The sequence below is a fragment of the Watersipora subatra genome, chromosome 6 (genome assembly GCF_963576615.1).
Source record: "Watersipora subatra chromosome 6, tzWatSuba1.1, whole genome shotgun sequence".
NCBI lineage: Eukaryota > Metazoa > Bryozoa > Gymnolaemata > Cheilostomatida > Watersiporidae > Watersipora > Watersipora subatra.
In genome coordinates, this window is record NC_088713.1 from 33547723 (window position 1) to 33552775 (window position 5053).

Here is a 5053-nt window from a genome sequence, read left to right on the forward strand (position 1 = left end):
TAAACAATGCCATAGACTGGTGAAATGAGCACGTTTTTTTCGTGCTGAATCGCGCACTGCTAAATAGTTCTACTATCTGTCGCACGGCTTTATTGGCGTTTCGCAGGTCGGTCGAAACTATTAATAAACCAAGCTGGTCAAGGGTTTTGTGGCGATTTTTGGCAGAATTAATCTGTCTATTTATGTATAATCCGATCAGATGGGTTAGTTTTAGGAATTTGCGGTAACCTTTCAAAGGCTTGTTAAAATATTTAAATAGATTTATATGCGTTTTGTATCATTATTATACTTAAACGACTTCACTGAAAAATAGTTAAATTTGTTGATAGGATTTCGTAACAAGGGTTTGGTGACGGCCGTTAACGAATAATTTTTTGAGAGTTGTGTGCACATGTGCATTTATCATAAATCTCCCAATCAATCGCTTCGCTCGTGTTTGGTCGTGGGATTGTTGATTCATAAATCATTTGATTGCACCAAAAAGAAATTGGTTCAAATGGGTTGATTCAGCAGAACAAGACATAAGTAGCTCCTAAGAGGACATAAGAGGCCTACCTGCCTCAGACACTTCTGACACTCAGACACAAGTGTCCTGCTTCAGACACTTTTTTATGTTTCCTCTTAGATTTAAAATGGAAGTCCCTGCCATTCTGGTAGTACATATGACAGCTTCCTACAAGAATATACGGCAAATGGTTCTCGAATTGAATCCTTGTTGAAGCTGAAGGGCTCTAAATTGAGAGAGAATGTGGATAAGTGGGTAATTCACATCTTAATTTTCATGGTTTGCATTGATACCGATAATTATACATTATTCCCCTAACTTGTGCAAACCATGGGAAACCATACATTCTTACTACAGGTTGGCTACTGATCAAACAGCTTGGTTATTCCTTCCATTGTCCTGCTGACTTTTAGTAGCTTGGGCGCAGGCTAGACTTTTAGATCATTTTTCATTATATGGGTCATGGATCAATTTATTGATTGGATGAAGGAGTTATCTCCTTGATTGGATTGATCGGTAACGGTGCATCTTAGGTCAGTAAAAGGCGCATACAACGCACATACAAGGCACTAGCAACGCACATACAAGGCACATACATTGTGGATACAACGCCGACACAAGTAATTAGCAACGCATTAACAACAAAATATTTATAGTCTGTTAATAAAATAGGTCTAAAACATTACACAAAGTATTCTATCTCATCTTGGAGGAAGGAAGTCTTCTTGTTCCTCCAAGATCTCATAATTCAGCCATCCCCCATCATCTACATCCCTACATTTCACCTCATTATATCATTTCGGCAGTAATATTCCAAAAAAAATGAATTGAATCATCATCAGATAAGGATTATGAATGAATGAGCCATGAATGAACTACAAGTTTCTTTACTGTAGTTCATTCATTCCATTACTAAAATAGAGTTGACTCACCATCTACAAACAATGGCCTGGATAGCACTGTTGAGAACCTCCGGTGTAAAAACTTTGATTTCTGTTCATACTCAACTTTGGCTAAAAAATTTAATGTCTCCTCAAGTGAAACGAACTTTCTCTCCATTTTCCCGCCGCATGTAATAATGGCATCGTATAGGCAGCATAACTAATTACAACCCACCAATAGTATTTACAAACGTACATTGTATAACACTTACCACGTGATTACCAATAATTGTTGTGTTTAATATCACCCACCACAAATGGGCCAATCATAAACATTTGTCAGAGCGGTTCCTGAAAATGCTGTAGATCAATGAAATGGAAGGTCGATGGGAGGTCAGAAAAAAGATCCCGCCTACCTGCCTCAGAGTGTTGCTCTTAACGATTCTCAATATAAAGCTCAATATAAACTTATCGTAGCCCTAGTTTATGACAAACACTTCGGGTTTTACCGAAGACCCCGTATTAAATATAGATGCTCGCTACTTTACAGTTTCGTTTTGGCTTGATCTAATCGTCAAGTCGTAATCTGATCACGTGACCCAATACTTCGCAAATAATTTTGGCAGCACTTTTCGATTAACACAGGTGACCAACAGGCTCGTCACGATTATCAGATAATGATATGTACTTCTTCAAGGTAATGTTAAAAAATTAAATAATTTTTTACAGTAAGTTATAAGATATCAGTGCTAAAAGTGACAGAATTACAATGATGATAAAACAGACGCTTAAGAACAATAGACATAGTTTTATTGAATGCGTGAAGTATATCTGTAAAAATATTTCGACGAATAAGGTTGCAAGAAAGTGTAAACAGAAACCATCTCTCACAACTATGTAACATTTGAGCCGTTTTGGAAAGAGAACCCAAACTACGGCGGTCACGTGTGGCTGCGATTAACTGTTCGTTTTGGAGATTTTAAGAGCTTGTAATCACATTCCCACATATTTTGCACCTACAACACAACAGAGTAAGACATGGTGAATATTTTGATATCAAATAACTATAATGTGAATTTTGTAGCAAGTCAACCTTTAAAACATCATATTCTGCCATTATTATTGCCTCATTTTTAGTACAAAGTATCTCGGTGACCTGGTAGTTGCTGCTGGTACAATAACTGAAAATACTTTAAAAAGAAAATTCCTGAGGGTGGTTCTTATGTCCTCGGGGTTTGGCCACGTAAACTGCTTGCGTGCACGGTGTATGTACTTTATAGTGTAGCTACTTTCATTAGCTTTCCTTGTGAGAATTTCTCCATTGCTGACTTTAGAGTCATAGGCCACTGTAACCAGCATTTGTGGTAAGAACTGAGTCAATGTTTGTGAAGTATCTCCTGTGGTTACCGTTTGATTATGTTCGCTGCTCTGTGTGGATGGAACTGGCTGTCAAGTGGAAGAACACCATTTCATCAGAGTAACATCACCATCTTTTTTAATTGCTATGTGATGGCAAGATCGAATGCCATGTATTGGAAGCGCAGTGACCAGCATTATTTTCAGATCCTTGTTGTTTTAAACCTTAGGGGTGATGACTGTATAAACCCTAGGGGTGATGACTGTATAAACCCTAGGGGTGATGACTGTATAAACCCAGGGGTGATGACTGTATAAACCCTAGGGGTGATGACTGTATAAACCCTAGGGGTGATGATTGTATAAACCCTAGGGGTGATGACTGTATAAACCCTAGGGATGATGACTGTATAAAACCTAGACGTGATGACTGTATAAACCCAGGGGTGATGACTGTGTAAACCCTAGGGGTGATGACTGTATAAACCCTAGGGGTGATGACTGTATAAACCCTAGGGGTGATGACTGTATAATGATTCTAACCATGGATGCTGAGATGTAAATATTATTTAAGTGAAATAGATACTGTGTCTACTCAGGCTCTCTGTTGTTTCAGCACACTCAATCTTATCTATGAGGTCCTAGTCTATGTCTTGCACTACCCTATGATCAAAGAGATCAGAGGTCAGATAGTCACGACTGAGGAAGTCCGTGATTCCTGTTTCTAAGTATCTCTATACCATAGACATGGTTGGTTTTCATTTCAACTATCTCAAGTCTGTACTATCACAACATACATTAATAAAGGCTATACAATATAATACATACATAATATGATATTATAAGTGTGTCACTGTAGAAAAAAAGAGTGATGAAGAATGTTCAGAAGATTGACCACTCCTAGGGTCATAAAGTCAATAGGAATTAAAGTCATAATTCAATCCTTTCGAAAACATTTCATTTAATAATCAATTTGTTAGTCATAGAAAATGGGAGGAGTGAGTCTTATTGATGACAATGTATGTGCCACAAATGAATCTCTTATATTTTAAGATTGCTCTAAATTTTTCTAATTGCATTGTTTACAAGGTTATTCTTGTAATGTTAACACCTAGTTACGCCGAATTTAGCACTTTTAGCAAGTTTGGTCAAAATCGTTAAGGAACTCTTTTCGTTTTTGTCAAAGTGTTGTAAAGCACTCAAAAACATTTAATTACGCTGAGCCCTTATAGCAAGTTTGGTCGAAATCCTCACTTTGTCAAACTTGATAAAATGCCTCACTCAACTCAGCATTATCAGATGCTTTGAGTGCTTTAGGCCAACTTACCAATAAAGAAAAAATTCACCCACCGAATTCAACTTAACTTGCTTAAAAACTCAATTCAATGTAATTAGAAGATTTTGAGCGTTTTATTAGAGCTGAGTTGATAGTTAAACTATTTTAATATTATTTATTTCTTTCCATAATCATTATTCACTTTTCATTACAAATAACTTAATAATGAAAAATTTTGACCATTTTGACTAAAGAGCTGCTTTTTAACGACATAATGTTGTAAACTTCAGTTTGAATATTAAGAGTTGTCTTTTTCTTTCTATAAAGTCTCAGACAGAGCAAATAACTCCTAACACAGTAAGCTGTAACTTTTCAGTTCTTCAAATTGGTTCTAATGTCAATATGAATGAAACTTTTTCAGCTTGGTAGTCTGATTATCTAAGAAAAGTTGCTTTTGTTTCGCCATACTGATCTTTCCAATCCATCTTTCTTTTTCATTAAGCCAAACCTTTGCTCAGCTTGTCTTCGTCTGTTTTTTGAGAACAGATGGAGATAATGAGCTCCAATATTCGGTCATGTAAAACATTTTTATTCAAAGATGTGGCTCTATAGAAAATAAAACTCTCTACAACAATGTACCTCTATTGTATGAAATAATGCTATGTGAAGATATACTGTACCTGAAACATACATGTAACTCCATGTGAAGGCTTAACTTAAAATCAAGACATAACTATATATAAAGAGATACCACTAAATAAAGATATACCTTTATGCAAAACAAAACTTAATATACGACGATGTCTATGTAGAGGCATCATTCTATGTGAATATGTAACTCTATATAGTAAGGACAAATCTATGTAAAGATATAACTCTATGTTAAGATATAACTCTATGTAAAGATATAAATTCGTAAACACATAACTCTCAATAGAACTATAAAATTATGTAAAAATGTAACAACATTATGCTTTTAATATCATGCTACATTTTATGTATGTTTTAGAAAATAACCAAATGTGAGCATGTAAC